Genomic DNA, 26,126 nt, shown 5'->3' with positions numbered 1-26,126 from the left:
ATCTCCTTCCTTAGCAACAATTGTCAATCAAGAAGACGCGAATTTATAGACTCGATAGTAGAATTTAAATGTCCAAAACAATGGGCTCTTATAAACTTTAATTCACTAAATTAGTAAACTAAGGTGCCAAAATGGGGAAAAAAAATCAATTTTGCAATCCAACATTCAAACTGCAAAATAAAAATCCACCTTGTCTCTGATTTTATTTCAAAATTGAAAAGCAAAGGAACAACCTGACTTTGATACCATCGAGTAAAAAATAGAGGAATCGTTTAGAAAATATCAGTCTATCGCATGGACTCGTTCCTCGATCGTGTAGTAAGCTAGTTCTATCGCATAGAAAACTCGATCTATCGTTTACTCTATCGACAAGCTATCTCATAACTTGCTTCGCATATCGTGGAATGAAAAATGAAAACACTTTTTCTTTATCCCACCGGTTGTTATAAATTGACTAAAACCTCCCACTAAGGTGGTTATTTGGAGAAAACCGAAAATCAATTATCTCATAATTAATTTGTTATAAATAAATATAATAATTAATTTATCATATTATATTTATAACCTATAGTTTTAATATTACATCATATGCAACATATAAACCATAGTTCTTTTTCTCCTTAATGGCATTTAATATAAATCATATTTATATTAATTCTTCCAATTAATGTATCTAATACATCAAATCAATTATATTATATATAATTGAACTAATTTAATTATATCATATATAATCAAATTCTCTCTTGTTAATTTGAACACTTTAAACTAACCCAAAAACTGATTCTCAACATGAATTCATTGAGTTACCAAGGGGACCTTATGGACCTGTAGCTTGAAGCTTCAACAGTACGTGAATAATGGACTAAACTCTTTAATCACGATATCCACTATCCGTTAACTGTCGAGCACTCCACTAAAGACCGAGAGTTGCACTCTTCGCACTACAGATATATTTTTGTGTCATTAGATATAACCAATCAATAGTATGATGACCCTTCACAAATCGCTCATAAGTACAGCTAGGCCAATTTACAGTTTTGCCTCTGTAGTTACATCTAACTTCTTATGTACCACAGATTCCTCTAATGAACAATACATCATAGTTCCATGATGAGTAAACCATTCTCGGGCCAAGAGGTGGCGCCACATTGTTCAAGCCTCGAAATCAGCCCTTAAGGGAGTAATTTATCTACTTACCCTTGCTTTTGGGAAGGAGTGAATTTCGTCTTGTGTAGCTGAGTTCCCAACTCCCCAATCAGACGAATCCCCAAAGTGGTAGGTTTGAGTCGGCGATCAGAACCCCCCCTCATAGACAGGATTTTACAACCCACTTAGGATTAAAGTCATGTTACCTATGGTCATCCTAGTGAAATGAAAGTCCTTGTCATGAACGACGTTAGAGCATCCCCACTCACATGTCTAATACACGAATGACCAAGATTAGAACATTTGTAGCAGTTTACAACATTTGTAACACCTACAAAGTGGGCCACACTCATAGTGTCACCAGGATAAGGTTTCCCTCATTTATCCATATACTACAGTCCATTTAGGTTATTACTTAAAGCACGATCTACTTGTATGTCTCCACATACATGCTTAAGTTACAACGATAACCAGGAGGTGTTCCCATTGGGGTTTATTGGTTTATGGTTAATGCAACTTAAATATCTCATATTTCATAGATTGGAGTGAATAAAATATCTCATATTATAAATCACAAAACTGTTTGTTCATACATGTGTTTACAAACTACAGAACCCTACGAGATTTAGGGTATCAACCCTAACAAGAGGTATTCTATAAACCGTCAACTTAAATACCTCCAGCCTTAGACTAGATTATAGACTGGTTGAGTTTGTAATCAAATTTTACAAGATAACGACCAATTTTAACTATTAAAACAAGTTGTTATTAGTTAACCTACGTGAACATACATCTTATCTTTATTATGGATTTTAAATGTCTAATCCAATTTTTATAACAATTATAAAATAATAGACATGTGGATCATCCATAACATTGATAAAGCATTTTGAGATTTAATATAATAATTTATTTTAAATTGAAACCCTAAACATGCGTAATATATATTATAACTCTTTATAACATACTTTTAATGCATGTTTTATGCTTGCTATGGTGGGATTTTAAATCTACATGGCATACTATATGCACATACAAGATTCATTTAATTATAACATACATTCATAATGCATAAATAATTAAACACATACTAATATGGACCAGTTTTGGCATTTCAAACAAGTAAAAGGCCTAAATTATTACAATAAAAGTTAAATTATTCAATCAAAGCTGTAAGAAAAACAAGTTCGAGAAGTAGGACGTGTTGTCCTATTTAAAGAAACACACTCTAAAGATGGCAAGTTCGTGAATCGGGGAACTGAGGATACACATGTAATCAACTTTGTTTTATTTTGTTTTCCATTGGTAAGTTCAGTCACTCGTACTTACACACTTAATTAATATATACATAATCAAATGTCAGAATTACAATCTAACCCCACTTCAAAAGGTTCCCAACCACTAACAGATGACAAAATTTGTGAGACGGTTTTGGGTAGACGACCCGGTCATGTAAAAGGCCTAGGCCGGGGCCTTAAACTTAAGCCAAGAAAGGTAACAACTCATTGAGTTCGTTATATACTCAACAAGGAATGGAAAGTAGGGAGGTGAGAGAATTGAAAGCCAGCTTCGAACACTCTCAATCAAGGATTGAGGAACTTGAAAACGTTAAAATCCAAATGAGAGAGGATCATGCAAAACAAATGGAAGAAATGAAAAAAATGGTTGAAAATTGTTGGGTTGTATGTCATAAAACTCGCAGTTTGTAAAAAATATATTCCATTATCAATAAAGATGTTATTCAACATTACTTCAATAAAGTTGTTATTAAATCTATAAATTACCCTTATAAAGTCTAAATCAAATAAACCAAGATCCATGACTATTATATAAATACTTGAACTTTATGTAGAGACATAAAAGTGGATCAGGTTCGAGTAAATAGCCAAAATGGTCTATAGTATACGAATAAGGTTGGGTGTCTTATTCTGGTAACACTATTGGATGCGGCCCACTCTGTAGTTGTTACAAGTTGTTGTAAAGGTACTACAAACGAAGTGATCCTGATTCGTTCATGTATTGACATGACGAGTGGGGGTGTTCTATGCAATGAGTTTGAGTAAGATCGGACCAAGAAATAAGGCACTCTTACTTTATAATGTTGTTTACTATTTAAGACTGACTATTTCGCTTAGATGACCTAGGTAACTCGATCTTAATCTTGAGCTAACTATGACCTCCTGTTTATTCGGGAATATTCTTAGATTTGCATAGGTGAGGGTTGACTCAACAGCACCAGCTCAATAAGCCTCCTATTTCAGGGGTAAGACCGAGTAGATAGCTGGGATATAGGGTGCAATAAGGAATTCACGACTATCCGATTTAGGGATAGGAGAAAGGTTGTTCTCTTAAGTACTGAATCCATGTCTTGAACAAGGGACCCCACCCTCTCATTGGCCCGAGAGGGATCCGATTTAGTGATTGGATCACAAACCAATTGTTCATTAGAGGATCAGTAGAACTTAAAGAGCAAGATTTAATATCGGGTGACACAAATATATCTACAGTGAGGAGAGTGCAGCTATCGAGCTATAGTGGTGTGACTTGATAGTTAATGAATACTGATTAATTTGGTCTAAAGAGTTTTAGTCAATTAATCTTAAACCGTTGGAGCTCATAATCTGTAGGTCCATAAGGTCCCTCTACTAGCTCGTAATACATGAACACCTTGAATTAATAAATTGAGTGAATTTGGAATGATATCAATTTGAAGTGTTCAAATTGAATTTCAAATTGAAATGTTCAAATTGAAATTAGGGTTTGAATTTGAATTAGTTCAAATTCAAATTAGGGTTTGTATAATTATATTTGATATAATTAATTGATGTTTAATTTATTGAAACTATATGAAATTGGAGAGTTTATAATATTTGAATATTAATTTAAATATTAATTACATGAATAGGATTCATGTTTTAAATTAGGTGTGTGATTAATTTAATATTTGATATTCAATTAGCATTTAATTAGATATGATTAATAAAATTAATTTCTTTTTTTATTTTCAAATTTTAGAATTTGAAAATTTGATTTTGATTTTAATTAATTTTTTAATTAATTGACATTAAAAACAAATAAAAGAGAAAATGGGATTTTTTAAAAGAAAGTGGAAATCCCCCACTTTTGTGAAGTATGAGGTATTTCCTCCTCAATTACACATCTTGTCTACTGAATTTTAGCTGATTGAAGTGTCAATTTGCTAAACTTCAGTGCTTGCATTTGAATTATATATAAAACCTCTTCAATTTGTAGAGATTAAGTAAGTTTTGCAGTTGGAAAAGTTCTGGCTGCTGTGTTCTTCTTCTTGACAAAAACCCATTTTTCTCTTCACAAATTCACTTCAATTTGAAGTTCCACCACTCAAATTCAAGGTTGAGAATAGTAGAGAAGATCTCTTGGTGGTTCATTGTTGAATTAGAGTTGGAATCACGTGAAGAGCAGTTTGGAATTGGGAGAATTCATCAAAGGTATGTAGTTTAGAAACCCTCTTCTAAAGTTTCTGTTGACACATGTTTTTAGAACTCAAATTAAATGTAATTAGAGTGCTTATTGATTTTTTTGCTTCTGTTGCATGCTAGTATATCCCAACAAAGATATGATACGATCATAAAGAGGAGGGCCATCAAATTAGGTATGATTACTTCATTACCTAGTTGGCTAATATATTTCTATCCTGTAATTATAGTAGCAAAGTAGTTATGTCTTACTAATAGCTTTATATAATCCTGGAAATGTGTTCATTATCCTCGTTTTGTAGGATTGTAAGATTCACCTAATGACTTTTGTTTGATTGTGAAAGTTATGAATTTTGAATGTTGTTTGGGATGCGTTAAGATTAGTTATTCTTTTGGATTTTAACTTGTGGTCTTTGTGTGTAATTGGAGGTTTCAGGTTGAGAACATGTAGTCTTAGAAGTGTGTTGAATTTCTTTGTTTTGTAGGATTTGTAGGATTCACCTTATGGTTTTTATTTTCTTGTAGGATGCTATTTGGAGATGATGTTGGAAAGATTGTTGGAGATCATGTGTTGGAGATGTTGTGTTGGACACATTGTTGAGAGTTCTTTCTTCTGTATATTTCTTTTGTAAACCATATTGCCAACTTTTCTCTATTTTGTGTAATAAAGAATACCATCAACTTTGTTTGTTTGTTCTATTTCTTATGTGAATATTTTTGGGTTGCCTAATATTGTTATATATTTTAGGTTATTCATATCAAATTAAATTTTTTTTAAAAAAATGACTATCTCCTGACGAAAACCATCGAGAGTTCATGTTCAGATTTTGAATTTTTGAAATTGAACTCCTGATGGCTTTGTCATACCCCCTCCCAGACTACCCTCTTAACCTGGAAGTAGATATGACTGCAATAGTTACCAACCTTTTTGTTGGCACTTACTGCCTGCTAACCTGTTTAACCTATCTAGAAACCCTAAAATCATCAAAGATGTATATAGTACTCAATGACCAACAGTCACAACCATCAAGGTCTCATACATAGTACCATAAACAGAGTAAACTTAATACAAGATCTTAAGGATCCCAACTCACAACCTAGCCTCTATATGCACAAAACATGTGTATAAATAATTACAGACAAACATCTAATAGTTCAGAAACTAGAGTCCTTGTTTTTGAGTGGCGGAGCAGCAGTAGAGTATCTTCTGGGGAGTTAACCACTACCTAGGTAAAAGAAACGTGTGAGGTGAGCTACTAGCCTAGTGAGTGACTTAATAAAACATAGTTCTCATGCTTCTAACTGTACTAGAAAACTATATAGTGAAATATAAAATCTTTCCAAGCAACTAAACATGAAAAACTTTTATCATAACCTGATTGGTCATATAGCTTAAACTGTTTCTTAGTTGAGAGTGAACCCTTTTACTCAAACCCTCAACATCTAGCCTTAGTCGAGAGAGAACCCTTTTGCTCGATCCCTCGATGTCAAAACACCTATGTGCACGTGGTTATAACTAAGTACCATCATACCTTAGGTAAGACTGCTTAGATACCTTCTCTAAGTCCTTCAGTATCGAGCTTGATGTATCAAAATCTCTTTTACCGAATCATCTAAGCTTAAATCATAATAACATGAGCTAAGTTCAACATTCAATCTCAAAACATAACTACCAACATATGCATCATGTTCTTGAGATAGTTTCTAACTAAAACATATTATAAAGCTTTATTTTGAAGAGTTGGTATGTGTTTAAAACATCATACTTCATGACTTCTTTAACTAGCATATGTTGGAATCATAAATTATACATTTGCTTGGAATTTCTCTTTGTAAAATAACTTAGCATGAGATTAGTCTTTCATTTGAAACGTGAATTTCTAAAAACATCATAAACACTTAGTCATTCATGGTTTTTGGCAACTTCTTAGTGGATGATAAGCTTCCCCTATTGGTGTCAACCCTGTGGACACAACATTATACTTTAGCTACTAGAAAGGGTCTCCCTTTTGAGACTAACATTCATAAATAAACTTATGATCTTCTTATTAAAATATTTCATCTCCCAACGTATACCTTCTAGGTGCTCAACACTTAGAAAAATTCTAGGTTTCCAGCTTGGATAGGTGGCATCACTAGTGTCACCACATGCCTCCTTCGGCCTTGCCTTGTCTTAGGCATTCCACTTCCTACACACTAATGCCTAAGCCTTCCTTGGGCGTTTATGACACTTATGGTCACCAACATAACCCCACACATAGCCTCAATGCACGCCAAGCTTGCTTTAGCCCACACGCACGCGTCCAACCTTGAGCTGCTAACTTGTTCAACTCAAGCAGCTGCCTGCTTGTTCAAAGAATTACATATTCAATTTACTCTGCAAATAAATAATTTTTTAAAGCATTTATCAAGAAAATTTATTCTACAATCTTTCTAAAAAATATCTCAAGATTCTTAACTTAAGATTTGAGCTTAGAATTCTTCATGTTTTGGCCATAAACATCAAAATTTTAGCACTGGCTCTGGATTACCTGAGAGCTCAACCTTGGTTTCTTCTTCTAGTAGCCTTCCACCATGTTTTGGCCATAAACATCAAAATTTTAGCAATTTCTTCAGATTATCAACTAGTTCCCATTGGTTTCTTCTTCTAGTAGCCTTCCACCATCAACCAGGCTCCTTCAGCTTTTAGATGACTTTAGAATCTTCTCAAATGCTCAAGTAGTTTGCTCAAAACAGATTTTGAAGTCAGCTTTCCTTTTTATACTTGAATCTGCCAACCATGCATCTTTAATAAGTTGCCACATCACCCACTAAGTGGGCTTATTCCACTAAACCAACACAACTTTCTTTCTTAACGGTAGTTAATGTTAATCAGCTCCTTTGCTATAAATGCAAGCCTTGCCTTCAGCTAGCTTCAATTTACAACAACCCTCACATGCATGTCATCCTTAACGCATGTCTTAGGGCCAACGCTTGTTCCATCTCATGCCTCACTCAACACCTTTGCTTAAGGTTGACGCCTTGGCCTCTTGGCATTCAACATCATCGCATCACCTAGCTTTTAACTTTGTAAGGCTAGCCAACGCAACCCCTCATCATCGCATGTCAAGCCTTTGATCATCGCACCACATCTAGCTAGCGACTAAGCCAATGCCTCATCATGTCAATGCTCAAGGCTTTGCCTTGATGCACGCCTACAATGCATGCTAACCTCCAAGGCTCCTTATCAACGTGTGTTGCCTTCAACGTACAAGCTTACGACCATTGCTCACCCTTGAATGCATGCGTAAGGTTCATCGCCTAGCCTTTCTCCAACGCCTACACAGCTGCCTTACCTTTCATCTTCCCTTGCCAATGCCTAGCACATTCTTGCCGCATGCTCAATCACCACACTCGGCCACACTTGGCCTCCACAAGAGCTCGTCTAACCTCTAAGAGCAAGACCAACACATAAGGCAACTCCATGGCAATCACTTAGCCAAATTTTCCCCTCTTTTTAGGCTAACATAAACTCATCTGAGAGCATGCTTCACAACTTAACCCTTTGTTCTTTACTTCCTTATTCCTCCCTCATTTCCTTAAAATTTGAAATTAACTCATAAGTTAACCCATTTAACAAACAAACACATAAATGAACATATTTAAGTAGGAAAAGTAGGGTTTGGGGTTCACAGGCTTACTTGCCGTCAGGAGCTCGAAGAACTCCCAATGATGTTTATACATGCATCGGGAGTTCCAAACTCCCGATGTTGTACAACAAGCATCGAGAGTTTGTTCAAACTCCCGAGGTCTATGTTTTCGCGTCGGGAGTTGTACTCCCGATGAACATATCCCAACTGTTGGAGTTGATGCCCTAAATCTCGTAGGGTCTTATACTTTGTAATTGTAATGTACAAATATTTTATTTATGTAATAAAATATGTGATGTTTTATTTCAAAATCAGTTGCGTTAACCATAAAGCAATACACTAACAGCGGGGGAGGCAAGGGTGCGTGCGTCTGCTGGTATCGTATATAAGAGAAAAGCTGCATTTAAGAGTGATCTTTCCCTCTTCTTAGAGCCAGTGGTGATCTCACTTTCGAAAGACAGTCTCGATGTGCTTAGTAGCGAGTAAACAGAACACGTAGCTCCATAGCGGAACTAGTCACTGGCTACAGGTTTCTTTCCTATCGGATCGGAGGCAGTTGAGAATGTTATGTCAAAAAAAAGGACCAACGACGATCAAGGAGAAGAAAGAAGAAGTAGAGGCTAGCCTGCCTTTTTTATATAAAAGGAGGGGCGAAACAGCTCGACCGAAAGGGAGAGGGGCGAAGCAACTCGACCGAGAGGGAGAGGGACGAAGCAGCTCGACCGAGAGGAAGAGGGGCGAAGCAGCTCGACCGAGAGGAAGAGGGGCGAAACAGCTCGACCGAGAGGAAGAAGGGCGGAATCGAATGATTACGATCTCGACAAAGACATCCAAGATTATTTTTGTAGCTTAAACATATATGTAGAGACATACAGGTGGATCATGTTTAAGTGATAACTTAAATGGTCTAATTGGGGAGCATGGAACACAGCTACACAAAAAGGAATTTACTCTTTTCCTAATGTTGGTGCAAGTAGATAAATTACTCCCTTAAGAACTAATTTCGAGGCTTGAACAATGTAGCCCACACCCTCTTCTGGCCCGAGAGAGGTTTGATCATAGTTGGACTATGATTTATTGTTCATTAGAGGGATCAGTGGTACTTAAGGAGTTAGATGTAACTATAAGAGCAAAACGGTAATTTTGGCCCAACTTTACTTACGAGCAATTTGTGAAAGGTCATCGTACTATTGAGTGGTTATATCCAATGGACATAGAAATATATCTGTAGTGCGAAGAGTGCAACTGTCGGTCTTTGGTTGAGTGCCCGACAGGTAACGGATGGTGAATAATTTAATTAAAAGAGTTTAATTAATTATTCACGTACTGTTGGAGCTTCAAGCTACATGTCCATGAGATCCCCTCTGTAGCTCAATGGGAATTAATGAGAATCAATTTTTGGATTAATTTGAATTTTCAAATTAATTGAGGAAATTAATTATATATGATATAATTAGTTTAATCTAATTATATATGTGATATAATTGCTATAATGTACTTGATACATTAAAATATAAAGTTTATTTGAGAGAAAATAAATATTTGAATATGATTCAAATATTAATTATATGAATTTGATTTATATAATTAAATTTAATACAAATGAGATTTATATTAAATGTCATTGGTGAGAGAATAGAAAATGTAGGTTATATTGTATTTGATACAATATAGAATCTATAGATTATATGTTATATTTGATATAACATATAGTTTAATATATATATTATATGATAAGGTAGTTATCATATAAATATATATTAAATTTATTTATGAAAATAAATCAATTGAATTTATTTTATTTTAAAAATATTTTTAGAAGGGAGTTATAACTCCCTTCTCCTCTTTTCTCTCTAAAACGTGGAAGTGGGAAAGTAAGAAGAAGTTCGTGGGAAAGTAAGAAGAAGTTCTTCTTCTTCTTCCTGAGGAATGGTTTTCACAAGAGAGATATACACAGAAAAGTTATGTGCGAATTGCTGAAGATCATCTCTTCCTCTCGATACTCTAATAATTCCCTCTCTTTAGAAAAGTTCTGTGCGAATTGCTGAAGAGTCTACAAAACTCATAGATTCTCATCCAAAGAATACAGAGGAAACATTCATGGTAGTGTCCTCATTGACAATTAGAGGGTTCGAGATTGATCGTGACAAGATTCGGAGAAGGAATTTCGTGAAGAAGGGTTCTTCAAGGGTAAGGTTTCTTAAACTATTTTTCTTTCATGTTCTCTGTTTTAAAGCATACTACAATTTTCTTGTAAATGCATAATCTGTATGTTTTGGTAGTAAAATTTTTGTTGTGTAAATTTTGGGTTTTTGGTACGATCTCATGCTTATGCTCAAGAACCTTCAATGGTTCCTTCACCGACCAAACTCCCGACGACAAGTTTGTCATCGGAGTGGATCTCCCGATGCGTTTTTTACCATTTTCAAGTGATTTCAAGCGTCAGGAAAGGGTTGTTTTCTTGTAGTGAGTTTAGGGTTTAAATTGATACACTTAAAATCATTCAGGGATTAAATTGATACATTTATTAGTTTGGGGTTTAAATTAATATAATCCTCCAAAGTTCATAGTTTAAATTGACACAATTATTATTTAAGGTTTAAATTGATGCAACACCCAAAGTTCAATGGTATAAATTAATATTTGTCAAAAAAAAAAAAAAGTTAATACAATATAAATCAAGCCCAAACTCAAAATTCAACTTAAATATAAAACATAAAACAAAATATGAAATGTGAAGTATTTTAACACTCTTTTTAAGATTTAAATTTTGAAAATATATTGTAAATTATAAAGCGTTTCATTTGGTAAATTATAAATTAATATTTTTTTTTTTTGGAAAAAAATATTAGTTGGCTCATTTTAATTTTGATGTAGTTATAAGAAAAAAAATTAAAGTATAGAGTGTTGTTATTAAGTGCATATTTAAGCCTTTTGAATTATCTAAAAGATAAATAAATATAAAATAAAGAGATAAATAACAAGGACGAGAAAATAACAAATTTGGTCTAGAAATAGCATCCGACTCGGGCTTATGAAGAAGGTTAATTTACGTCAAGGTTCAAATCAAAGTGCTACGAGCTTAGCGAAATAGCTAATGAGGCATGTCCTGCATATGTTCCAACCCATAAAGCATCACCTTGGGTCAGAAATGGGCCTAAGGGAAGATGCTCATCCTCGCTTAAAATCGAGATCGACATTAGCCAAACACGAAATAAGGCACTCCCTTCAACTCGTTAAGTATGTAAGATTATCCTAAAACGACTTTAAAACCCTATCGGAACAAGCTAGGTCAACCACCTCGATAAATACATTTGTTGGGTTTTGAAAATTAAATTTGTCAACAAGCCAACAATACTTTACAAGAAACTGAAAAAATATCAAAGGAAATCCCACACTGAAGAACAAGCCCACAATGAAACCTTGCTAGGTAGGAGAAGTGGCTGTAAGAAGACCACGTAGAAGCTGAAATCACCGCACATGTGGAAGGGAGGATTATCACTAAAAGGCCAAAATTGGTCTGAAATGCATCATAATGTAAAAAAACACACTCTCTCTAATATTCACTTTCTTTTGCAGTTCCCTCTCTCTGAATCTTAGTACTTCGAATGCTTACCTATTCTTTGTGATTGCATGAAGATAAAGATGAACACAAAAGAAGAAGGTGATGAGAGAAAGAAGAAGAACACAAAGGGATATGTGGTACGGCCTTAAGAATGCCTACATCCACGGGAAAATACATCTTAAAGAGAAAATTACAGATGAGTACAACTTGTTGTTTTTTCTAACATATGTATATATTACAGATGAGTACAACTTGTTGTTTTTTCTAACATATGTATATATTTTTGTTTTGAGAGCTCTTCTTTTATATATTTTTAAGAGAGATCAGATTACATGTAAACATGAAATTTTATTTATGAAAAAAAAAAATAAAAAAAACAAAAAAACAAAAAAAAAACTATTACATAACAATAGCTGTGGATTTAATTTAACAAATCTCCACCTTAAATCCAACTCTATATTTTCTTCAAGTGTCTTCCGAATCTAACCCTTTTTTAGCCTTTCTTATGAAGATTGCCTATCGGCTCGAAATATTTATGGAACTTCATCTTCGTTATTGGCTTTGTGAGCATGTTTGTCAGATTATCAGAGGTATGAACCTTCAAGTTTTGTATCCCTCTATTCTTAAATTTATCTCTGATGAAATGGTATTTAACATCAATATGCTTGGTTCTACTACGATATTGTGGATTTTTGGATAGGTGAATGGTGTTCTGACTATCATAGTAGATACTGACTAGTGTTTGATTTAATATGAGGCCATTCACCAATCCTTTAAGCCACAAGCCTTCTTTGATCACCTCTGTTAATGCAATATATTCAACCTCTTTGTTGATAAGGCCACTATTGACTATAGAGTGGCTTTCCAGCTGATTAGATTTCCTCTTAGTAAGAATATATAGCCTGATAATGACCTTCTTTCATCATTATCCCCAGTAAAGTCTGAATCAACATAGTCAACTAGGTTAAAATCTTATTCATATGACCTTTGATAGGATATTTTAGCATTCTTTGACCATATTAGGTACCTTGGTATCAACTTAATGGCTTCTCAATGCCTTTTCCAGACTTGGACATATATCTGCTTACTAGGCTAGTTGTGTAGGATAGATCAAGTCTAGTTGAGACCATTAAATACATCAAACTACCACAACTTAGCTATAGGGGGCATTCTCCATTTGACGCTTGTGTTCTAGATCACTATCAATAGGAGAATTTGTTGACGATTGATAGCACTAAAAATTTAATGTGTTTATTTGATGATTTTGTAGATATTGAGCATCTTGGAGGTAGAATCAGTCGTTATGAGCTATTTGGGGTTAATTTGGAGCAATTAGAAGCTAATTTTAGCAACCGGACTTTAAAGGGACGTGAATGGACGAAAAAACCCCTAAATAGAGTATTGCAACAATATAAGGCAGTAGCTACCTATTTTGGGCAAAAAAGAGCAGCGATGCAATGCTACAAATTGAAGACGGAAGCACGCTGCAAGGCAGAGTAGCGTTGCAATGCTACTTGCAGCGTTGCAATGCTACCACTTTCCATTTGTCCAGCGTTGCAACGCTGCTCTATAAATATCAGTTTTTCGTTTTAGGGGAGAAGAATACGCCAACCTTCAGCCTTTAGCCGAATTTCCCCTCTCTTTTCTTTTCCACTTTGTATTTTGAGCGTTTCTTTAGTAGTTAATCGAATAATGCCGGATTGGAGCTTCTCATCCTCCATGGGAAGGTAAGATTTTGGTTTCTTAGCTTAGGATTCGGAGGAACTCGATGTAATTTTGTGATATTTCAATTCATTGATGTATACAAACTTGTCTATGGGTTTTAATCCGAATTTATATTTATGAATTGCATGATTTTAATTATTAATTGACGCTCAATAATTTTGTTGTGTGATTCTAATGCTTTGTGATTAATTTGTAATTTGACACATATTTATAAGTTAATCCTATTGGAAGTAATAGGTTAGTAAGGCAAATAGGACTACTCCTAGCAACCTAAAGAAAAAAATATATTGATTGTTTAATTAGACATTGAAAGTTAAACCCCCATCTTAGCGTAATCCCCAGAACTTAATGTGATTTGTTAACTTATATGGAGCAGATTTTTTTTCTTTGCATTTTGATTAATTAGATAATTAAGATCATTGGTTGGTATTTCAATCAATTTGGCTAAGCATAAACAAGAAGTTTAAGTCATAAATTGAGTCAATGATCTAAATTACATTGGGTAAATCCATTCCTCTAAGCTAAGATATCTCGATTAATTACGCTTCTATCTTTGACTTTCTTGCCCTTTATTTTATGCAATATCAATTATCCATCCCCCCCCCCTCTCATTTATCACTTTAATTAAAAACGAGCTTCGATGAACTAATCTTCCGTGCTTCCCTGAGGTTCAACCCTGGACTTGCCGATTGTACTACCAATTAGTATAAGTAGTTAGTTTGATGATTTATAAATATTATTTACATAGGCGCAGGTTTGCGAGTGACGGTAAACTCGACCCAATCAAATTGGCACCATTGTCGGGAAGCCAATTAGTTCTTCTTAGTTAGTTTTTTATTAAAGTTTCTTTTGCTTTGATTTGTTTTCTTTTTTATTTTCGAATCAATCTTCGACGTCCAAAGGTCAAGTTGAAAATTTTGCTGACGAGGTAAGTGGCTTTCACCGTGAGCCTACCGAGTTGACTTCCATTGTTGGCCACTTGGTGAAAAGAAGATCGCAGCAAGTAGAGGTGTGCGGGAGTTGCCTACTCGAGGGGCATCCCATGCAAGCATGTCCAAAGTTGCAGTTGATGCCAGCACCATGTGGATTCGCCGAGCAGGGGTATTATGGTCCTTCAGACTACGAGCCTCACCATTCTTGTTAGGGGGAGTCATTTGACCAATATGGATACTCATAATGGAAACAAAGCTTTGGCGGCCAAGATTTCACAGCACCACACCAGTCGACTCATGCTTAGTCTTCAGGGTCAAGTAAGTCTTTAGAGGCTTTGGTTATGAAGCTTGCTGACATAGCTTATAAGATTGAGCAGGACAACCTCCGTAGGCAGTAAGAGCTCGAGCGCATCCAGCAAAAGAATCTTTGCCCCGAGGCGGAGGCTAGAACTGACTTGCAAAGCCTGAGTGACCTTGTTGCTCGGCTTGCAACTTCAGTTGGGAGGCCAGACGAGTCATTGCAGACATTCCTTTGATTTTCCAAAGACCCAGAGGTATGAGGTAGTTCATGTCGACACGGTGGAGGAGCAGGAACCACTTCCTGGAGATTCGGGCCCAGGTATGACTTTGGAGTTTTTAGTTTCTAAACTTGCTAATAGTACTTCTCAGTTTCAGCAGGATTTTCAAGCTCGGCTACAAGAATTGATCACCTATGTTGCCCAGCTGAATGAGGCCATGCAGAAAATTGAAAGCACACTAACGCAGTCTATCGTTCGTACCTTAGAGGCCGAGTTCCTTAGGGAGTGTTACTGCTTCAGTAATGATGAGGACGTTACTCCATGCTTGCCATTTTGTGAGGTTAAGGGGAATTTAGAGCCTAAATCTAACGACATCCAAGTGATAGAGTTAGAGGTCGAAAGACCTCACCCTGTTCTAACTTATGGTATTTTGTACATATTCGAGTTTTGTTCCCTTTGTCCTCATAAGTCTGTTGAGTCTTTTCTTTCTTTGGACTCTTTAAAGTCGCTTGAGTATTTTGATTATTTCTTCTTACCTTTTTTTTCATATTCCAAAAAAACTTAAAATCGATCTGTCTGGTTCTCTTCAGAAGAAGAGAACCCTTATAGCCTTGTCAGGCTATATTGACTCATCCAAGAAAAGATCAGAGAAATACGAGAATTTCTTTGTACCTTGACAGGGGACAGGTCACGTCAAGCAATTGACGTTAAAAATTTGTCCTTCTTGGAGGGAGCTGGGTGATAAAATTTACTATTTTTCTTTACTTCTTTCTAGTTTAATTTCTTGTTTTTCTTTTGTAGGTTTTCTTTCCCTCTGCCCTAAAGAAGAAGAAGATCAATTTAACGCAGACCTCTTACCACTATCCCATGTGCAAAAATGTCATTGGGGGAGGTTTTCTGTCCCATTGACTATTTTATTTTCTTGGGCTTAGATTAGAGATATGTTGGAGACAATGTATCATTTTATGTTAGGGTTGGGGTATGTTGTAACTGTTGGGCTCAAACAATGTTTGTATGTTAAATTTGTTTGCTTGCTCTCTTGCTTGGTTTGTTATGATGAGCAGTTGATGACGCACCCTTTCTTTTATTAGGTTTACATGAAACTATGTTTAAGCCCCTTGTTCAACGAAGTTAGGTCTTGCGTGCTTAGAGTTGTATTATTGGGCTTATATTTTTGTTGTCACCCCAAAAGGCCTAGGTTATATGTGTTAAGTGACTGAAAGCTCAACCTAGTAATGCATGCCTAAGTTTTTGGCAAACTCTTGTTTTATATTGTAAAAGCCAAGTGTAGAGTATGTAAAAAGCAAGTTTGTAAAAGCCAGAGTGTGTTGTAAAGTAAAAGCAAGTTTGTATATTATTTTTGAAGGGGATTACTCCTCTTTCTTGGGTTATGATTAACCTAGGGTAGCTACGACACCCGTAGTTTCCCTCTGAGCTAAAGTACCCCAAGGAATGAGTAAGCTTCGACACCTTGTTAGGAGACATTGCTTATAGTTGAATGACTCATATGACACCCATGTGGGCAAGCCAAAACGAAAGTGATGTGTCTATATAAGACTTCCTCTTTTGTGTAAATAAAAAATTAAAAAAACATATTAAAAAAATTATAGAAAGGGGTAAAATAAAAGTTTGGTTTCCTTAAGTGTGTCATTACAAAATTGAGTCTAGGAAGCTTGGTTCTTGAACCTTTGAGCCAATGTAGGGGGAAACGAATTGAGGGCCCTGTAAAACCGTTCTGGATTTTGCAAACTTAATTAGTACGGCTTTTGACTCATTCATGCATGAGTAGATTTAGAATCATTTTCAAATATGCATCATTGATTAATTGTAATAGAATTTCATTTTTTATTGCAAATCTCATCCTTATAGATTATTGAGACTAAAGTAACGACCCTTGTGATTGAGCAGGCATAATTTTCTGTGTGAATGTGTGATTCTACCTTGCTCGAAGACGATCAAGAATTAAGTTGGGGGTATTTGATAGCACCGAAAATGTGTTATTTTCCTCTTCTTAATTCGAGGTCGTTACTATGGTTAATGTGTTTATTTGATGATTTTGTAGGTATTGAGCATTTTGGAGGTAGAATCAGTCGTTACGAGCTATTTGAGGTTAATTTAGAACAATTAGGAGCCAATTTGACCAATCGGGCTTCAAAGGGACGTGAATGGACAAAAACACTCCTAGACAGAGCATTGCAACGCTATAAGTCAGTAGCTACGTAATTGGGCAAAACAGGCCAGCGTTGCAACACTACGAATTAAAGACGGAAGCACGCTACAAGGCAGAGTAGTGTTGCAATGCTACCACTTTCTATTTGTGCAACGTTGCAACATTGCGACGCTACTCTATAAATATCAGTTTTTTGTTTTAGGGTAGAAGAATACGCCCACCTTCGAGCTCCAACCAAATCTTCCCTCTCTTTTCTCTTCCATTTTCTATTTTGGGCGTTTCTTTAGTAGTTAATCGAGTAATGTCGGATTGTAGCTTCTCATCCTTCATGGGGAAGATAAGAATTTGATTTCTTAGCTTAGGGATTTGGAGGAACTCGATGTAATTTTGTGATATTTCAATTTATTGATGTATACAAACTTGTCTATGGGTTTTAATCCGAATTTATATTTATGAATTGCATGATGTTAATTGTTGATTGACGCCCAATAATTTTGTTGTGTGATTCTAATGCTTTGTGATTAATTTGTAATATTTGACACATATTTATAAGTTAATCCCATTTGAAGCAATAGATTAGTTAGGCCAAAAGGACTACTCCTAGCAACCTAAAGAAAAACCATTCTTTTCTCTTATCTTAACTTCATAACCTTACGGCTGCTGCATATAAATTATTTCTTCTAGATAACCATGTAGGAAAGTTGTTTTTACATCGTTGATCCAATTCAAGGTCATGTTGAGTCACTAAGGATAAAAGAAGTCTAATTGTAGTATGTTTTACAACAAAGGAGAAGATCTTAATGTAATCAATACCCTGTCTCTGATTAAAACCCTTAGCCACTAATCTTGCCTTGTATCTAGGCTTCTGATGTTTAGTGATATCCTCTTTTAATTTAAAGATATGCCTTGATGCAATTGGTTTGCATCCTCTAAGAAGAGGAACTAGAGACTAAGTGTCATTCACCTTTAAGGAGTCAATTTCCTCATTTATAGCCTCGAAGAAACATTCTTCATGAATCCCTCGATCAATCTACAACCATCCAAGAACAGCAACGCTCGAATGCAACGAACAGAACACAGCACAAACACAGCCAACAGCTCCTCGAACAAAATCGAGTCTAACTCGATCCACAAACTGAGAAAGGACACCACCACAATGATTATCTTGGTATTCTCGGTGTGAGAATCCAGAAGTTGTGGGCTCTATATGATCTTGGCTTGAGGAAGAGACTGGAGGACTACGGTCGAGTAGACGATCGAGCAAGTGGGAGATAAGATATTGTCTATCGTATAGACGATGTGCTCGATCGTTTAGTAAACGACAGCCTATCATATAGACTTAGCCACTCAACGGTGTAGCTACGATCAGCTGATGAACTATCGTTTAGTCAAAGGTAAGCGATTGTTTAGTCTCTGCATAACTATCGCTTAGTGAAACACTTTCACTTGATAACTTATCTGTGAGTTCTTTTCGAATCAAGTAACTTCTAATTTTAGGCAAACAATTTTTCTTTTATCTCACAGTTACCATAAAACTACTAATAACCTCCCACTCAATCGGTTATTAGAGAAAAAGAAATTAATTATCATATCATTAATATATTATAAATAAATATGATAACCAACTTATCATATTATATTTATAACCTATAGTTTTAATATTTCATCTCATGAAACATACAAACCATAGTTCTTTTTCTATTTTGTGGTACTTAATGTAAATCATATTTACATTAATTCTCCACTTGATATATCTTATACATCACGCCAATTATATCATATATAATTGAATTTCCTCTCGTTAATTTGAACACTTCAAACCAACCCCAAGAACTGATTCTCAACTTGAATCCATTGAGCTACCAAGGGGACCTTATGGACTTGTAGCTTGAAGCTCCAACAGTACGTGAATAACTAATTGAACTCCTTAGTCACCAGATCCGCCATATGTTAACTGTCGGGCACTCCACTAAAGACCGACAGCTACACTCTTCTCACTAAAGATATATTTATGTGTTCATATCAACCAATCAACAGTGTGATGACGTTCACAGATTGTTCGTAAATACAGCTGGGCCAATTTACCGTTTTGCCCCTATAGTTACATCTAACTCCTTAACCCTTCACACACTACAAGAAATCTAACTTCTCCCAACGTTACAATTCATCGGGAAATGGTGGAAAATTCATCGGGAGAGGCTCTCCTGATGAATAATGGGTTGTTGGGAGTTTGGTCGAAAAAACCCGTCGGGAGAGGAACATTCGACGCATGAAAAAATGGCGTCAGGAGTTAGCCGAGGAACTCCCGACGCATGTATAAGGTGTTGGGAGTTCCACTAACTTTCGACGCCTTATATACGACATTGGCAATTGGGGAACTCCCAACGCCCTATCATGCGTCTAGAGTTCCTCGACTAACTCCCGATGCTATTTTTTATGCATCGGGAGTTTGAACTCCCGACAGTTGTTTCATGCATCTGGAGTGCTCGAACTCCTGACGGTTTATTTGATGTGTCGGTAGTTATAAGAACTCCCGATGCATTAATATATGCGCGGGGAGTTCCTTCATTAGTTGAAAATTGTCTTTCAAATATTTTTAATTTATAGTTTATAGTTTTTTAAAATTTGATCTAAATAACCTGTAAAACATAATTAACCAAATAAAAATTCACATAATAAATAAAACAACGAAAACAAAGTCCATACTAAAACAAATAAATCAAAAATTACAATATCCTAAAATAAAACAAAGTCGATACTAGAACTTCATAAACATTCATATCACAAATACATAGAAGAAATAAAACGAAAACAACGTCTAGAACACGTCTGGAACACAGCATCTTCAACAATCGTCCAAGCTCATCTCCGAACAGCATTCTACAATAAAACAAAAACATTCAAATGTCATAATCGGTAAACATCCACAACACGTTCAAACTTCATAAACAAAACATCTACAACACATTAGAACTTCGTAAACATTCATAAACACACAAGAACTCCAAGATCAACGACAATACGAGTGTAATGAAACTCTACCCACCCCCTCCCCCCACTACAAACATGGAACCTCCCGAACATCAAAAAACACATAAATATCATAAACAAGGACCAACACACATAAAACTCAAACTTTGTCCCCAAAATGGTTTAAACCAATCTCAACTCACCCCCCACAACATATTAGAACTTCATAAACATTCATAAACACACAAGAACTCCAAGTTCAACGACAGGACGAGTGTAATAAAACTCTACCCACACCCCACGACAAACATGAAATCTCTCGAACATCAAAAAATACACAAATATCATAAACAAGGACCAACACACATAAAACTCAATCTTTGTCCCCAAAATAGTTTAAACCAATCTCAACCCACCCCCCACAACACATTAAAACTTCGTAAACATTCATAAACACATAAGAAGTCCAAGTTCAATGACAAGACGAGTGTAATAATACTTTACCCACCCCTCACGACAAACATGGAACCTTCCGAACATCAAAAAGCACACAAATATCATATACAAGAACTAACACACATAAAACTCAAACTTTGTCCCCAAAATGGTTTAAACCAATCTCAACCTACCCCCCACAACACATTAGAACTTTCTAAACATTCATAAACACACAAGAACTCCAAGTTCAATGACAAGACGAGTGTAATGAAACTCTACCCACCCCCCACGACAAACATGGAACCTCCCGAACATCAAAAAACACACAAATATCATAAATAAGAACCAACACACATAAGACTCAAACTTTGTCCCCAAAATGGTTTAAATCAATCTCAACCCACCCCCCACAACACATTAGAACTTCATAAACATTCATAAACACACAAGAACTTTAAGTTCAATGACAAGACGAGTGTAATGAAACTCTACCCACCCCCCACGACAAACACGGAACCTCCCGAACATCAAAAAACACACAAATTTCTTAAACAAGGACCAACACACATAAAACTCAAACTTTGTCCCCAAAATGGTTTAAATCAATCTCAACCCACATAAAACGACAAATCCCGAACACAAAAAAACATACAAATTTCATAACTGCAGGATAGCACGTCAAAAAACACACAAAACAACAAAAAGCACATCAAAATTCAGTTGTTTGGCTACCATAACTGCAAGATAACCAACAATTCTTTATCATAAAGCTACTTAAGACATAACTACTTTGCTACCATAACTGCAGGATAGCAACATATTAGACAACTAAATAATGTAGTAATCATACCTAATTCGATGGGTCTCCTCTTTATGATCGTATCATGTCTTCAATCATTTTTTTTTTCATTTCTTCCATTTGTCTTGCATGATCCTCTTTCATTTGTTTCTGAACGTCTTTAAGTTCTTTAATCCTCGACTGAGACTGTTCGAAATTGGCTCTCAATTCCTCTATTCCTAGTTCAAAATTGGCCCTCAATTCCCCTCTCCGTTCCTTGAGTAGATGACGAGCTTGATGACATGCTATCCCTTCTTGACTTAGGTTTAGGGCCCCAATCTAGGCCTTTTGCATATCCAGGTTGTCTACCCAAAATTGTCTCACAGATTTCATCCCCTATTAGTGGTTGAGAACCTTCTAGAGTGGGATTGGATTGTAATTCCAACATTTGATTCTAGACATATTAATTAAATGTGTAAGAACAAGCGACTAATGTTAGAAATGAAAACACGATAGTAAAGCAAAAAATGTTACATGTGTATTTTTAGCTGCCTCGTTCACGAACTTGCCACCTTTAAAGTGTGTTTCCCTAAATAGGTCAACGCGTCCTATTTCTCGACCTTCCTTTGCCTACAACTCTTCCTGAATTTGCAGAAATGACTTCGATTCGTCTACGTGGTCGAACGGTAATTTCTCTCTATTCTTCCTGTTCGTTATAGACATTTCCTGCATTTCAACAAAAAATAAATGTCAAAAGTGTGATGTATTAGTAAATGCAGTAAATGATACATGCCCTAAATATTCTACCTAAAACGCTTCACTCTCGAAGTGATCACACAAAAAAAACCAATCTTCTGGCCTATTTTTAAGCCAGCTAGGCAAGTTGGCACATGCTTGTTGAGGATCTCAACATTTCCTGTAATGTTTGTGCAAATCAGCTCTAAATTCTTTGAAGGAGTTTTGTATTTGATGTTCAATAAAACGGTTAAGTCGTTGACTGGACAGATCAAGTTCGAAATGAGGCTACAAAAGAATGAAGGAAGAATTAGCACAGATGATGTTCATAACTCTTAATCTACAATTGACTCTAAAAGAATAAACTTATAATTACTTACCAACAATTGACTCTTAGCCAATTCTATAAACTCGTTTGGAACCTTGGCAAAAGTATGACATCATACTGGAAATGCAGATCTCATGATGACACCAATCGCATTACTAAATTGTACCAAATGTTGAGATATCGGTTTCCTCTCCCCTTCTTTTATCACAATTGTAATTCTGCCATGTTTTTGGACGTATTTTTCCAACTCGATGTTCCGCAAATGCTCGCGTTTCCTCCGAGTGGATGTTGAGCTACTATCTGAGGAATAAAAATTTTAAAACAGTTTATGATGTATTTACGTTAACAAAATATATTTCAAAATATACTACCTTGAAGTATCACCCACAAAAGATCCTGTGTTGCCTAGATATATCTCCTGGAATTCTTCATCAGCCTCCTGTTGCCTATTAGGGGTTGACATCGTTTCTATACAAACACAAAAAAGATAAAACAATATGAAATTAATATGAAATACGTGTAAACAAAGAAAAAGTGAATTGAGTAGATACATCATTACTCATCATTGTAATCTAATTCAAATTATTCATCAACACTTGAACTGTTATTGGGAGATAATTATTCAACATCATCATCGTTTATGAAGTCATGATCGCCATGTACAATAATTGGTCTTTCCACAACTTTAGGATCAACGTCAACTCTACATAAAGTAACCTCCTCAATGGTTTCATCCACTCGGACTCCACCAATAATTTCTAGTAAATCTAGTTATGCGTTTTCAACATCATCCACTTCTGGTACATCCCATATTCGCTTATTTTGGACTACTTGAACAACTTTCTAATTGCTACCATATTTGATGTCATCAATGTAAAAGACTTATTGTGCTTGGATAGCAAACATGAAAGGCTCATTGACATACCAAAAGTGTGATGTATTGATCGATTTGTATCCTAAATCCACATGTGTTCTATTACTTTTGTTGTTATCTGTGTCAAACCATCTACACTTCAATAAGAAAACACGTCTTCTGTTCGCATATTGGAAATCTAATACTTCGTCTACAACACCGTATATCCACACACACTTGCGTTCTTATTGATCTCTCCGGCCACTAGGACTTCACTATTTTGTGTAGCTCGATGATTATCGCGCTCTACAGTGTGAAACCGTACCCCATTAACAATGCATCCATTGTAAGAGCATACCTCAGACGAAGGTCCCATTGCAAGTGAAAAGTCTCGTGCCATTATAGAACCTGATATGCAACGATTTGTTACTCCAGCCATTGAGAACTTTGATATGCATCAACTTCACTAAAAAGTTCAAGGACGAAAATTGCGAACAACCAGGGTATAATTCATTACGTGCTTCGGTCATTAAATCCTCGAATAAGTTCGTGGTATTTCATTCTCAATCCTTTCTTCATTTGAATTTTCGTTTTCAATTGGAACTTGTAAATCAATTATAAGATTCAACATCTTATTTTCTTCGACAACATTACTCTCTATACTATCTACTTCAACATTCTCTATTGAATGACTTGTATGACTTTCAAAACTTCTATTTAAGTTTGTTGGCTCTCTATGATATACCCATTCACAGTATGAGGGAGATATTACATATGTTAATAGATATCGTTCCATGATATCTATTTTTTTTTTTCAAATTGAATTCATACAATTCTTGCATGGACATCTTATTCGTCCAAAATCATTAACATGAAACTTTGCCATATCTAAAAACTAGGATACTCCTTCTCAATACTCCACTGATAACTTATTCCTTAGTTTAATCTATTCTTTATTCATCCTTAAAAATAAATCTTTTCTAACCAACTTGTAATCCAAAACAAAATCCTGAATTAGAGGACAAAGTACAAAGTCTTTATTAAGCATGAATTTTGATTAACTTAATACAAAATTCCAAGTTTGTTCGGAGTATTTAAAATTTTAAATAATTTATTGATTTTTTCCCTAAACTAAGTCCAAAATTAAGAAAATTATAACATCCATAATCCAAAAAATTGCATAAATTGAAACATCCACAATCCATGGCTTAAATAAAAAACAATGCTAATTAAAAACAATCCACATTAACATCCATATTCCAAAAAATTGCATAAATTAAAACATCCACAATCCACAAAAAATTACATAAATTGAAACATCCACAATCCAACATTCACAATAAAAAAAAAAACTCAATCCACAATAACATGCTATAAATTTAAAATAATGATTTAAATTAATATAAAAAATAAGAGAAAATAAAGGGGGAAGATTACCAGCGGGCGGCGGGCGACGGTTGAAGGAGGCGACTGAAGAAAGGGAGGTAGCGGCAGCTAGACTAGACGACGGCAAAGGGAAAGGGACTAGACGACGGCTAAAGGACCGGCGGCGACTGCGGCTACTTGAAGAAGCAAAACGAAAAGGGAAGGGAGAGGAATCAGCGAACGAGGGAGCAGAGCAGGGGTAGGATATCAGCGGGGAAGAAGGATGGGGAAAATGAGATAGATCAGCAAAGGGAAAGGGAAGAATGGCAGCGGCAGCAGGTTAGGGCTCGGCGACGACCGATTAGGGTTCAAAATGGGGAGAATGGGGAAAATGAGGGAGATGGGATCTAGAACCCGATGCCGCTCGACGGGCGTTGGGAGATCCGTCGGGAGTTCCAAGGGAACTTCCGATGGTTAGGGTTCCCCGGGAACTTTCGACACCTATTTTATTCGTCGAAAGTTCTCCGGGAGCTCCCGATGCCTATTTTATTCATGAGACATCAGGGGAACTCATTTTTCTTATAGTGACAGATTGCTTATAGGCATTGAGGGAAACCCTTTCTCCCGACGACCGATTTAGGCATCAGGGGAACTCATTTTTCTTGTAGTGACAGATTGCTCATAGGTAGGAGTTCTCAAAATACTCAGGATTAAGGTCATGTCACCTATGGTCGTTTTAGGTTGGATGTAAGTCTCAATTATCAACGGCATTATATAAAGAGACGAATCATCTCGTGGTCCGGTCTTATACAAACTCTTTGTATAGGACACTGCCACTCGCATGTCTCCACATGAATGACCAGGATCAAACCATCTGTAGTAGTTCACAACACTTGTAAACCTCTACAAAGCAGGTCATATCCATAATGTCACTAGGATAAGGTATCCCTCATTAATCCGTACACTACAGACCTTTTAGGTTATTACTTAAGGCATAATCTACTTGTATATCTCATATAAATGCATAAGTTTACATACAATAAGCACGAATCTTTGTTTATTGGATATGAGTAAATGAAAATAAAACAACTTTTATTTTATTAATAATAATGTGTACAATATTTACAAACTACGAGACTCTAGGAGAATTAGGACACCAATCCCAACAAACAAAACACCCTAAGATCATTTAGATTTTGAGGGTGTTTGGACCACTTTTCTTTAGGTGTTAGGAATTTTAGGGAGGTGTGAGGACTTCTATTTAGAGTATACATAGAATAGGCAGCAGTTTCAGCACAAAACTTTTCTTCTAGGATAGCATCTCACAGAAGAAACCTTATTCTCTCCATAATAGTTATATTTAGCCTCTCAGTTATCTCATTCTGTTGAGGTGTATGTCTTACTGTCTTGTGTCTTGTTATTTCATTTTCTTTACAGAAAAGATTAAACTCCTCACCACAAAACTCCAAACCATTATCATGTCTAAGGTATTTAATTTCCTTTGCTATCTGTTTCT

This window comes from Benincasa hispida, chromosome 7, assembly GCF_009727055.1.
Source record: "Benincasa hispida cultivar B227 chromosome 7, ASM972705v1, whole genome shotgun sequence".
NCBI lineage: Eukaryota > Viridiplantae > Streptophyta > Magnoliopsida > Cucurbitales > Cucurbitaceae > Benincasa > Benincasa hispida.
Note: the sequence above shows the minus strand (reverse complement) of the source record.